The sequence below is a fragment of the Taeniopygia guttata genome, chromosome 1 (assembly GCF_048771995.1).
Source record: "Taeniopygia guttata chromosome 1, bTaeGut7.mat, whole genome shotgun sequence".
Classification (NCBI taxonomy): Eukaryota; Metazoa; Chordata; class Aves; order Passeriformes; family Estrildidae; genus Taeniopygia; species Taeniopygia guttata.
Window position 1 is genome coordinate 18730820 of NC_133024.1, and position 13366 is coordinate 18744185.

At 49.7% G+C, this 13366-nt stretch overlaps 1 protein-coding gene across 7 annotated transcripts in view; it reads left to right on the forward strand.

Moving 5' to 3' along the window:
• TIAM1 (TIAM Rac1 associated GEF 1) overlaps window positions 1-13366 on the forward strand; it is a 156176-nt gene that overhangs the window by 28401 nt on the left and 114409 nt on the right. For 2 of the 7 annotated variants that reach the window (XM_032746510.3, XM_072924221.1), the window contains exon 2: window positions 1482-1555. The exons of 4 other annotated variants lie outside the window; for them this stretch is intronic. The gene's annotated coding sequence lies outside the window, so the exon portion shown is untranslated. Of the gene's footprint in view, window positions 1-1481; window positions 1556-13366 lie in introns of those variants that run through there. One more of the 7 variants, XM_072924250.1, reaches the window with a different exon arrangement.

Consider the following 13366-nt stretch of genomic DNA (forward strand, 5'->3'; position numbering starts at 1 on the left):
GGGCTTCCAGCATGGGAGCTGAGGTGATGTTTTTGTGCTTTTGAGCTTTTACACCCATAAATGTATTGCTTGATGGTTGCAATCTCCTTCTCTGGGTTTGAGTCTGTCATGACCTCCTGTCTCAGCAGAAGCCAGAGTCCAGCCAGAAAGTTTCCTAAAACATGTTCTTAGCACTTTGGCCGTGCTCATTTCTTAGGCATGTGGAAACCACTGGCAGTTAGTTACACACTTGTTTTACCCAGAAATCCCCTTTTTGCCATGGTGGGGGTTTTCCCAAATTGCACTTCCCTTCTCTTCCTGGGGTCTCTGACCTTTAAAGCTGAGTGGGTGCTTTCTCCTGGACTTGTTCATGTTTGTGTTTGATGTGAGGCATCCGTGGGATGGATATTCTTTGGAGTTGATGGGATGGACAGAAGAGAATAGGCACCCTGAGCGAGGGCTCCCAGGAACAGCCTCGGCCACCCAGCTGTGTTCAGAAGGAATGAGCACAGAATCATGGAATATCTGGGGTTGGGACGAACTTGTGAGGATCGTGCAGTCCCTCCCCATGTCCCATTGCAGCCACGTGGTTTCTGGATACTGCCCTGCTCAGAATACCTGGCAGTGGCAGAATGCTGTGTGACAGAAGCCAGGGCAGCAGCTGGAGCAGGCTGGAGTCACCATTCCAGGCTTTCCTGGGCAGGCTGGTTGGGAAGGGCTGTCTGCTCATGCCTGGGCTCCGTGCAGCTTTGAGCAGCTCCTGAGCTTGGTGCCAGGGCTCCAGGCTGGGCTCTCCCAGGCACTGGCTCCCAGCTGAGCTCTGCTTGAGCTGCAGGTCGGGGCAGTAAGGAGGATACACTCTGCTCTAGGCAGAGTTTTTTTCCTGCTTCTTTTCCCTTCCTTCTCCTTTCCTTTAGATTTATGTCTCCAGACAGCCTAATTGGATTAGTGGGTCACTCCGCTCACCGCGGGCTCTGCAGGACTGGGACTGGTCCCAGGGCCTCTGCAGCTGATGTGGGCTGACAGCCTGCTGAGCCCTGTGGTCCTTGGGGGATCTCCCTCCAAACCCTTCGGTGGTGGGTGCATTCCTTCATTTCACCTGGCTCTAGCTGGAGGGAGGAACGATTCCAAATGGCTTTGTTTGCAGCCTCTGGCTGGGACTGGCCTCTTCTGGGGAGCACATGGGAGTGGAGAGGCTTGAGTGCAGCTCAGATGTTTGCCTGAGCGCAGCTCTCAGTGAGATGTGGGCTCTGTGCCTCAAAGAAAGCAGCTCCTTGCAGTTGCCACGGCAAGCTGTCCTTCCCAGCCGAGCAGAGCCATGAGTGGTGCACGAGCCCCGCTCAGCCCCGTCTGCTCTCCGTGCAGGAGGATCCTCCTGTGTCCCACGGGGACTCCTCTCCACACCCTTCTGCCGCCCAGGAGCCAAGTGGAGGAACCCTGAAAGCTGAAATCTGTTGTCAGTGGGACTGCCCGAGGGAAAACTCGGCCCCTCTGCTTTCCAGGGATCTCTGCAGACAGAGCTGCTGTGTTCACCTGGGAGCTGTTAGACCTCTGCAAAACAAGAGATCTTGCCAAGGTGAGTACAAATGACATGTCAGACCATCACTCCATTCTTCTCTTTTATTTTTTTCTTTCTTCAGAGACTGAGGTGTTTTCAAGAAGAAAAATAATTAAGGCGTTGCTATTTCTGGGACAAAGCTCCTGTGCTATCCTTCCTCTTACGTTTTTATAGTTTAAATGTGTGGGTGTCTGTTGTGGCATCATGTGTGTCCCACCACATGTCCCCTCCTTTTCTCTGCTTCTTTAGTCATGAGGATTCAAGTCTCACATGCTTAAAATTTGTCACATGGACCCAGCAGCAGTTAAAAAAAACAAGCCACTAAAAACCACCCCCAGAAAACCTCAGGTGTGAAGCAGACCTAATGGTTTGGATGCCTGGAGCTTGTCCACACCATATTTCCAAGGATGATTTGCAACGAGGGGGTTTCTTCAGTGTGTCCCTGAGCCCTGGGCCCATGCTGGGCTTGCCCTCCCATGGAGGATTTGGGATTTTCCTGTGGCTGGCACTGCCCCGTACCCATTCAGGTGCATGTCCTTGGGCCTGCTCATGTGTTTGGTGGGGCAGAAGTGTCTCCTGACAGTCTGGCCCTGCAAGGGCTGCTGGTCCCTACCTGTGGCACTGGGACTGTACAGGAAGCAGTGCTGGAGATGCTGCATAACCCTGACCCTTCTGTTTTGGAGGGGAAGAAGAGGTGCAAGGAGGATGGATGGCATTGCCCATCCATGCTGTGTGACTCTGGGGCTCTGGAGGATGGCACTGCAGCAGTTCCCACCCATGCCTGAGTGGGGTCAGTAAATTCCTGCCTGATTTTGGTGGGCATAGGATGATTTCTGCTGTGGGGCAATAAACACACGGATCACAGAATGCTTTGGGTGGGAAGGGACCTTAAAGCCCATCCAGTGCCACCCCCTGCTATGGGCAGGGACGCTTCCACTGTCCCAGGGTGCTCCAAGACCCATCAACCTGGCCTTGGGCACTTCAGGGATCCAGGGGCAGCCACAGCTGCTCTGGGCACCCAGGGCCCCCACAGGGAGGAATTCCTTCCCAGTATCCCATCCAACCCTGCCCTCTGCCAGTGGGAAGCTGTTTCCCCTTCTCCTGTCACCCTTTTAAACAGTCTCTCTCCATCTTTCCTGCAGCTCCTTCAGGTCCTGAAGGGCTGCAATTAGGTCACCCCAAAGCCTTCTCTTCTGCAGGCTGAACAATCCCAGTTCTCCCAGACTTGTAAAGAATGTAGGAAAAAAAAACAAAAAGAGGAATTTTCCCTTTAACAATGCCTTGTTGCACAGAAGCAGGATTTCTTGCCCTCTGGCAGCCTCAAGTCGGGAGGTCAGGATTTGGGGAGGGGGGATTGGTGCAGGCTGACCCCCTGGTGTGACCTGTGGAGCAGAATCCCACCAAGCAGGGCTGTTCCTGATTAAAGTTTTCCAGGGAGTGGGGCATGAGGAGGAGACTAAGCACATTCCCTTCCTTGGCTTTTTAGTAGCCGCTTCAGGGAGCAGGCTGGGATGAGTGGAGCTGCAAAAAGCCCTGGCAAAGCCAGGCTTTGCCCTAAGAATCACAATAAATGCCCATGGACCCAAAGACCCAGATTAATTCAGAAGCTGTGCAGCCAGGGGAGGAGGGCTGGAAATGGCAGTGCAGCAGCTCAGGCTGGCCTTTCCCTCAATTCCAGCGCTCTTCCAGAGGCACCACAGCACCTGAGCGGGGTGAGCCAGGGTGCTGGGGCAGCCCTTAGGTGCTGCCCCCACCTCAGTGCCACACGTGCAGGGCTCCAGGGCTGGCACTGGCCACGCTGTGCCTCCCCTCGCCCCGAGCGGCAGCAGCAGTGGCAGGCTGTGTCCCCAGAGCGCTGGAGCAGGTCCCTTGTGCAGCTTGGAGAGGCTGGGCCCACTCACCTGTGCTGCCTGGCACGGGGCAGTGGCTGCTGCTAAGGGCTGAACGTTCCTGGTGACCCAGAATGCAGAGGAAACAGACCTGTTCCTGTCCAGAGTGGGTCCTCTGCTTCCCTCTTCCCTCTCTTCCCTCCTCCAGCACAGAGCTGCATGGTGAAAGCTGAGAGCAGAATTCCTCTTCCCAGGCTGCTCCAGGCAGCTGTTTCTATCATCTTTGTTTATATAGATGTGAGGCAGGTTAAAGCACCTTTTAAACTCAAAGGCTTCTCAGGGGTGAGCCCATGTGTGTATCTCACCCAAAATATCCCAGACCCCCTGGTCCCTTTCATCCTCCTTCCCTAACTGAATTCTGTGTCCTCCCCACGAGCTTCCTGGTGCTCCACGACACTTCTAACCACTTCTCTCCATCCCAGTCACGCTACAGGCATGCTCCTTCCCAACGTTTATTAACCTGTGTTGCCTCTAATGGCAAGTGGAGAAGGGAATCACAGAATCATCAAGGCTGGAAGATACCTCCAAGGATCTCTGTTGATAAGGCTGGGTCTCCTGACTGTGGGGGATTTCACATGGATTGGAGCATGTCTTCCTCTTTAGTCCTTTCTATACAAGGGAGTTGTCCTATGGCCAAATTCTCTCCTGAAGTTATTTTTCAAAAGCCCTAAATTGTGATAAGGGGATGTGTTCCTGTACACGCATCACATGGACATACATATATATATGTATATATATATATATATATATATATATATATATAAAATATATATATAGTAATTTTTAATGGTATCTTAGCAGCTTAGAAAGCAATTAGTTTACTTTTGTGCCAGTGTTTTTGCCTGTGTGGAGTGGGAGTTCTTGCTGACGTGTACTGGAGTCTTTCTCTTGCCCTTCAGCTGATGATGGTTTCAATAAAAAACACTTTCTTTAGGAGTGTGTCAGAGGAGTTCTGTTTTGAAACACTGTTTGCTTTCTTAAGTCCATGTGCACATATGTTTTTCTCTTTATGGTCTTAGGTTTCAGTGGTGTTTAAACCCCATTTTTCAAAACTGAGCTATTTAGAAGCTTAAGTGAAATTATTGTATGAGTTTCTTCATTGTTTGTGGAAAAAAGGGAACAGAGTTTTTAGCCCCCCAACTTTGTCCTCTCTTTACCACCTTTGTCCTGTTAACTTTCTAAAGATGTTTTTTGAGCTGAAAGCTCAAAATAAGAGAGAGAAATTAATAGAAAACTGTCATGGTCTTTTGTAAACTATGTAAGACTATCCAGATGTGTAAGAGGGTGGTGTAAACCAAGGCTCCAGTAATTTTGAAAATGAGAAGCTGTCCATGCCTACAGCTCCTAGAAACATGATCCATCAGTTATTTGTGGGATTTTGAGCATCTGGAGCAATTTCCTAATTTTGCAGGAGACTTGGTGTGCAATTGAGGGCCAAGTGCTTCCTGTCAGTCTGCCTGGCTGACTCCCTGGTGTAAAGCAGTAGGACCAGCAGCCCAGGAGAGCTGTGTGGACACATGCTCTGGCTCAGGGCTGGTGCTGGGATGGAGTTCATCCTGCCTGGGAACAGCAGGAGGCCTTGCACAGCCTTTGGAAATGTCTTTCAGGCTACAAGAGCTCTGTTGGCTCGATGCAAGCCAGGCTGGTTTCACACAGGAGTTCAGCTGAGCCCTGATGGGAGCCACGACCATGTTTTTCTCCCCAGGCTGGCATTTTGTTTGGTTTCTCACATTCCCCTGCTTAGTCATCCCTCCTCTCTTCCCCCTCTCCTGACTGGCACACAAGACCCTGCCTGGAGGATGGTGCTCATTGCTGGGAGTTTGCCCTAGCGACCAGAGAGATCTCCAAAAATAGCTGCTCCTGGCCTGGCAGAGCCTCTCTGGAGCTCAGGACGTGGCTCTGGGGGCTCCCAGGCCACTCAGAGGCACTCAGAGCTGTGTCTCTGGGGCTGGGATGGGACAGAGGTACCAGGGCTGGATGGACTCTGTGCAGGAGAGGGAAATGCCTTTGCATCCCGAGGGTTCCTCATGTATCCAGGTGTGTGAGTGTTTGTGCCTGTCACCTGCCTGTGTGGTGCCAGCCTGGCCATGCCAGGGCTGGAATTCCTGCTGGATTCCTTCTGGTGGCCCTGGAGCAGGCTGGCACCACAGGTGCCTCCCAAGGAGCAGGGCAGCCACTCCAGGAGGGCTCTCCTTTCTGGGAGCACGGCTGCACAGCTCACTGCTGCTGTTTGTTTTTGTGATAGATGATTTTTGTTATAGGATTTTAAGATTCTTTTGGAGGGTGGCCATTGTTCTTTTCCCTGTCTCTCCAGTCTAAAAAGATTCCTGTGTTTGGGATGTCGCATTTCCATGGCACTGTGAGATTTACAGGGAATTGTTCAGTGGTCATCTTCTGCTGAGGCAAAGCTTTTTTGCACAGATTATCTTTCCATTGCTTTTGGAGGGTGTTCTGCAGTGTGTTAGTGTATTGTTCCATTCCTGGTTATCAGCTTCATTTTCCTCCAGATCCTTTCCTCTAACCATCTCTGTTTTTGTGCTATATTTAAAACTATCCCAGGTAGCTCATATATATATAATAAAAATTTTCTCTAAATGTTTTTTACTCTTGATGCAAACTCACAATGAGGAATTTTAGATTACTTGACTTCACTCCTACATTTTTGTGCATAACTTTTATCTTTGCAGTTGCATTGGAAGTGCAAATACCATCTTATAAAATATTAAATAATCCCAAATGTTCTCAGTGTGCTTGGGTTTCAAATAGCTTTTAGGTGATAGGAAGAATTATGAATTTATGCTTGGTTTTGTCTTTGGTGGCATAAGTGTGGGTCAGAAGAGCATCTGCTGTTGGAAACTGAGGAAGGGAGACATTTCTGTGCTACCAATGGCTTTGCTGGTTGGATCAGGCTGTGCCATGCCAGCTTCTTGCACTCCTTGCAGCACAAAAATGTGTTTCTAACACCATCTGCTTGTTTATCTGTCTCTGCTCCTTTGTAATACAGCTGCAACCTGCTTGAAATAGAAATCCAGCCTAAAGCCCAGAAGGGAATGGAAACAGTGGTAGGTAATTGAGTTTTAATGTGTGATGACATGCAAGATGTAGGTTCTCAGAGGCCAGAAGTTATGTAGATTGTTGGTGTAAGGAGACAGAGCACAGCCCACATGAAGGTGGGGGCACAGATATTTATTTGTATGTGGAAGAGAAGAGACCATCAGCTGTAATATTTACACTCAATTATCCAGGGAGGGCTTGTAATTCCTTGTGTTCTCTGGAGCATTCTGTGCTCTCCAGCATATTCCTGCCACGTGTGTTTGGCTGCCAGAAGTTTATATACATTTTCTGCCTTCTGTTCCAAACAATGTAACATTTATTACAAATTTCACTAGTTGTTGTTTCAAGGAGGGAAAAAAAAAGCCTGCACAAAGCTGTGCTCTGGTGCTGTCCCATGGCTGTGTGTGTCAGTACATCACACAGGAGGGGGAAAAGTGCTGTATTTGCAGCCCTGCAAACAACAGGCAGGAAAACTCTGCTGGACACAAGGATGGACCCATGGAGGAACCACTGCAGTGCTCTGGCGCTGTTTGCCATGCTCACCTCTTTTTTTTTTTTTTTTCCCTTTTCCTTTCCCTGGAATTACTTATGCTTGATTGTTGCAATTGATTGCAATTGTGAGAGCTAATTTTAGTGCATAAATTTTACAGAGGAAGCCTGCCAAGTGTTTGTGTAATGGAGGAGAACTGCACAGGATTTGGTGTGGAGTGTGCTTGTCTTCCTTTCTCCAACCAAGTACCAGCAACCAATCCATGGACTGATTTAGACTTTATGTATTGGGAATATTTTCACATAGCCAGTTTTCTCCAACAAGAAACTTCAACCTCCTGTGGAAGCAGAAGAGCAATTTACAGAACTGCAATGAGTTCTAACGACAAGCTGATTTTATTGCCAGTGATGAAGTGACCATTGCCTTAGTTTTAAGACAAATAACCAACCTAATCGAGTTCACTTTCAAACTTTGTGTGATGGAACAGAGAGCAAACAGTGTTGCTCCAACCCTAGGAGGCAAATCTGGTGTGTTTAGCTGATGAAGTTGAAGAGCAGCACCTGTAGATATGGATCGATCTGGGCCCTTGGAAAATGTCACAGCCCAGTCCAACTTCCACAAAGCTCCAGGTCAGGAGGGGAGGTTGAGTTACCACAGGATGAAAATGGCAGTTTTGTTTCTGAGTAAACTGTTATTTCAGGGATAAATTTTGCTTTCTACAGCCATGTTTTCATATATCCAGGATTCAGGATAGAGTGAGGTTGGGCTGTTTTGTAGGGATTCCCTCCTTTTCCACCTGCATTTGGCCAGAGAGGAGCAAGAAATGTGAAGGGATAGAGAGGATGTGAAGATTGCAGTGGTTGGTGCTTAAGGCTTTTTGGGACGATTTTTGTATGGATTGAAAATTGATGCTAAAAAGAAAAGCTCATCTAATGGATTATTTTTGCTACTGAAATGATGGGCTTACTGTAAGATTAGATACCAGAACTCCATGGAACTTGTGTTATCTCTCTCCCACGGGTTTTTGGTGTCTCGTCTCACTTGGTTTTTTTCCTGTCATTCCAGTTGTGATTTATCTTACATGCTTGTTTCAAAACAAGTTACACTGTCAAGCTGCCATCATACAAACATTTGTCCTGGTTATCCTTCCAGAGTTATTCACAGATATAAGGTCTGGCAAAGTCAGGGACAAGAATGATGATAGGTGGGAGATCCACCTTCTTGAAATATCAGTTTGGTTTTTTGTAGTGTTTTGGGGCTTTTTTAGTTCAGCTTGGTGCCATATGGGTTTTACTTAAGGACATGGTTTGTTCCTGGAAAAGTGTCTTTAGAAAGGATGGAACAGTTTAAATATGTTCAAGACAATTAATTAAAATGCCTTTCAATGGGAAGGGGAGCTGTTTTTTTCCAAATTAAAGCTCCAGCCCGGTGAAACATTTTGTATCAGTTACAAAAGGAGCTCCAGTACATTGCTGTGAAACAAGGGATGAGCCAACTGCATCTGCGAGGTGTGGGAGTGACATTTCAGAGCCCACTGACAGTCTCATTGTCAAACTGAGCATCCTCTCCCTCTTAGTGGTGCTGAGAGCTCCTCACTTTCCAGGGGCAGAATTGCTCCTCTAGGAAATACCACTGGAAGCCATGGGCACCTTTGGGCTGGGAACAGGCTTAATAAAATAAAAATAAAGCTTCAATTGAAATAGTTTACCTCCAGAAATCAGCTCTCCCTTCCCTGTCAGAAAGCACTGGGCAAAGGGAAAAGCATGAAGTGTTTTTTGAGCAGTGAGGACTTGCACTGGTGTTTTCTCTATCCAATTCTTCCAGGTGCTACAATAATTGCATGTTACACTGTGGTGACGTCCCCGAGCCTTAAGCAGGTGCAATTATCTCCTTCCTTACGGGAGGATTTGCAGAGGTAGGGCACTTGAAAGAGACCTTTGACGTCCTGTCTGAGTTGTGATGGATTTGAGAAGGGAAATGCCACAGCAGAGGGGACACGGAGCTGCGAGACCTCTCTGCTGTGCTGTCAAGTGAGCAGCCGCTTCCAGCTCCAGCCTGGATTATTTTGTTTACAAGACACTGACAGAATGGTAGGATTGTGTAGGTTAGAGGAGCTCTCTGGTCCCACCTCCCTCTCAAAAAGCACTTAGCAGCGTTCTGGTGTGTGTGTGTGTGTGTGTAAACACAGATCTGGTGCAGATTGCCACCTTCCTGCATGCTGCTGTGCTGCTCCCAGAGTGGGGCTTTGCCCCAGGGGATGTGTCAGCCCTGGAGCAGCTCAGGTCTTGCAGCCCTGCCACAAAGAAAGTCATCACCTGGACAGGAAAAGTGTCTGGGAGGAGCAGATGCAAAGATGGGGTCCAAGGGAAGAGAAGAGCTGGGCAGGCACTGATGAAATATTCCCGGTGATGGAGCTGATGGCATAATTGAAGGCCAGAGCTGTGGACAGGACCAGGGGGCAAAATGAGCAGTAATGAGAGGGAAGCAGCTCATCAGAGAGGCTGATGCTGGAGTCAAAGCAGAGGGCAGATTTCCCTCTTTGATGTGTTTGATCTGCACCTGCGGCGCTTTGTCCGGGCACCTCCCACAGAGGGGCTCTTCCAGAGGTACCCGTGGAAGCCAATTCCAGAGCAGTGAGGGCAGGGGAACCTGCTGAGCCAGGAGATGTGTCTGCAAGGCTTTCTTCTTCTCTGGGGTTGTTGCAGAACAGAAACCAAAGGCAGAGCCCCCAGTGCAGGCTTTCTGTGAGCAAAGGCAGGTGGTGTGGGTGAGCTGGGTGACGGGTGAGGTGAGGAGTGTGTCCACAGTCAGTGGTGTCTGCAGCCAGGTGCAAGCTCTGTCTGAAAGAAAACCACTCAGCACACACTCAAGGGCTATTTTATAAATTTTTCCCTCTGGGAACTCTTACATGTTCCTAAACTTTGCAGTGCTTGGATGTCACAATGCAGTGGAGAGCAGGGTGGGGAGAGGGCACAGGGATCAGAGGTGCCTGCAGGGGAGGACAAAGGCTGGGCTTGTTGGCTGCTGGGAAAGGGCCAGATGGAAGAGGGAGGAGGAGGAGGAGGAAGGGGTGTTGGAAGTGGTGGGTCAGAGGTGAGGGGCTGCAGCAGCCCCACCTCAGGCTCTGACCATGGGGGCAGAGCCAAACAGCACGGCCAGAGAAGTTCAGGGTTCTGCAGGGTGGGGAGAAGATGTTTTCCAGAGGAAAGAGCTGGGATCGTTCCCAGGCATATTGTAGGGTTTTATTTCCCTGTAGGGCCATGTCATGAGTGAAACTGAGTGTTAGTGGGAATGGCTCCTTGTGGGGTTGCTCCCAAGGTGAGGTGGGCTGTTCCCCTTGGAAGCCAAAGCAGCAATTGGCCTTAGAGGGAAAAAGAGAAACTCTTGTGAGCAGCTTTAGTGGGCCTGCCTGTGACCTCCTCTCTGTTTCCCTTGGCGTGTTTTCCAGGAAAGAAAAGAAAATTGCATTCTTGAGTATCAGGGTGATTTTATTTTTTTAAATGACTTTTTAATGCTCCAGAACTGAGCTGCTGTGAGTTTGGGCAGCTTGATTTTTGCTGACACGTCTGCACAGCCATTTGTCTTAATCCTTCCTTTCCTCTCCACGTCCATCCCAGTCGGGGCTCCTCAAGTGCAGCTGCTGCAGGATGAGCCCAAAGCCTCTGGAAGTGTCACTGCTGCCCTGAGAGTTGTTTCTGGAGAGCACTGCCTGCTCCCTGGGCTGTCCCAGCCTCTGTGGGAGCAGGGATCCAGGAGGCTGGGCTGATGTTCTCATGGAGATAGAAGTGTCTTGCTGGCAAAGCCAGCTGGGGTTTGGACTTGCTAACAGTGACTAAACCATGAGTTGACAAGAACGTGTTGGAGGTGTGATGTGAGGTAAGAGATGGGTGTTGGGCAAGAGCACAGGGCAGGTACCACAGGGAAGAGGTAGCTGGCAGGTGGATGGGAAAACAGCCTTAAAACTGGGTGTCAGTGTTAGATGGAGGAGATGGTGATTCAGGAGCTGCACACGTATCTCATGGATAGAGGCCTGTGGGAACAGTGCTCCTGTGGTTTGGTTCTAATTTATTTTATTTTTTTATGCAAGAGGTGGGTGTGTTGCTGAGACATGGGGACAGCTCGGTGGTGGCTCAGTTTGCTGACAAAAGCAAGGAGATAGAGTAGGGCACGGGAAGGGCCAGGGGCACGTGGAGTTTGGGGGATCCCTTTGGGATTTGATTTTGTGTTTTGCCATCTCTGCTCTGGATGGGCTCTTTTCCCTCCAGCTGGTCAGGCCTGTTGCATCTGAAGACACCTTGGGGAGGACAGTGCTTCCCCACTCCTGGGAGGGTCCACAGCAACTACCTGAGTTTTTTTCCCCCTAGATTTGCAGCAAAGACAGGAGAAGCATTTGGATATGACCTGTTTATAGCCCGAGCTGATTTCTGCCCTGGCAAACCCAGAAAGAGATAAAGCAATGGAGAGCTAAAGAGCTAAATCTCTGCTGTACAAATGCTGGGAGCACATGTAATAGGATTGTGGAATTGGAGTTACATGTTTTCCAGGATAAGTGCTGGCTGATGATACCGGGCTCTTGTAGCCATGCTTAAATCAGGAAGAGAACTGGGGATTTACAGCAGTTGTTTGGGATGCTGAGGTTTCCCTGTGAGCTTCCAGAACAGAAAAAGGGAAGAAAGGGGCTTTTGTAGATAAGACAGAAGAGATCCCTGAGAAGGCTGGAGCTCCTGGGGGGAGAAAACATCAGTGCTCTGACCTGAAGGTAGTCGGGTATCACAGGTTTTTCTTACACTAAATAAAAACACTTTGTAGATCTTTGAGCTGAACTTCCATTAGTTTGCATTGGAAAATGTTTTTTTTTTAGCAACACTTTCATTTGTTTTTCTGCTCACCTTTCAAGAGACGCATTAAAAACTCTGCACATCCTGAATGCTGTGTTAAACAGGTATTATTGAAATACAGCTTTAAGCTAAGCTTAGGGACTGTCAGAGCTGAGCTTGTCTGCCTAATCTGGGCTTGGTTTCTTTCCCTGTGAGGGCTCTGATGTAGTGTTAATTACAGGACATGTCCTGCCTCACCTGCAGCAGGGGTGATTCCTGGCAGTGCTGGTGGCAGTGGGCTGCCCTCACCCTGGTTTTGTCCCAGGAGGGACTTGAGGAAGGGCAAAGATGTTTGTTGCTCTCTCTTTTTGGGGCCTGGCATCTGCTTCTCCTGGGGACTTGCTCATGAGCCGTGTGTCCATCACTTGTGCTCTTCAGCCCCAGCCAGGCAAGAGAGGGAAGTGCCTCATGTCCCAGGGAGCTGCTTGGGGGCAGACATTTGTGATGGGACAGGGACTGGGAGGAGGATTTTTTGGGCACCCGTGGCAGCCACCAGCATTGGGTGCATGCGTCCTGGCAGAGCCCATCTGTGCTGAGCACAGGGTGGTGGTGGAGGCTCTGTGGAGCTGCTGCATCCTGATCCCAGCTGAGGCAGCACAGCCTCTCCTCGGGGCTCTCCACACCCCTCCAGGGGTGCTGGGAAGAGGAAGTGTCTGGCCCAGCCCTGGGAATCAGCTCAGATTTAATCATGGCACAGTGACAGCTTTGCCCATCATTAGGACTCAGGCCAGCAGGAATTAAGACTTCCAGGCTGATCTCCATATCTTTCCCCGGATAAAATTTCCCAGAAGTGTTGCTAATCTGCTGCTGCCTGTCCTGAGCTCCCTACAGACACAGTCCTGCTGGTGCCAAGCCCTCCTGGCTCCACAAGGTGTGTGGGACATCCTGTGTTTAGCTGTGCCTCAAATCCCATTCCAACCCCCTGCCCCGTGCCACTCTAGCACCAAGCCCTGCCCAACCTGGCTGCTGGGACAATCTCTTTCCCAGCCTGCCTGTCTCTGCTTTCACCCTCTGTAAGCCTCCTTTTTGTGTTTCAGTTTTTCCAGGAGCTCCTTGTTGATCCACACAGGTTTCCTGGAGTTCTTACCTGCCTTCCTGCTTGGAGGAGGTGATCACTGAGTATTAACCGGGTTTCATGGGCTCTTCTTCCATCCAGGGTTTTATCCTGTGGGACTCCACCAAGCGGATCTTTTGGATAATGACTACATCCAATTGTTGTTGAGTTTTGGATGAAAATCCCTTTTTTCTGACTGTGCCTCTTCTTCCCTGTGAGATCCTGGAGCTGTACTTTACCTGCTGTAAAAACCTGGGAAATGTTGCTGTTTGCTGGGAGAGGGGAGGTGTAGCCATGACCCCAAATCCCTGCGGGGTATCCCTCCAGGGGGTTCAGGTAGAGGAACTCATGTTGGGTTTGGTGGATCTTGTGTGAGCGCTGCAGCACTGCGTGGGGCAGTGCTGTGGGATGGGGCTGCTGGCTCCTGGCAGCTCCCTCCTCTCTTTCCCAGCTCTCTGGCCGTGG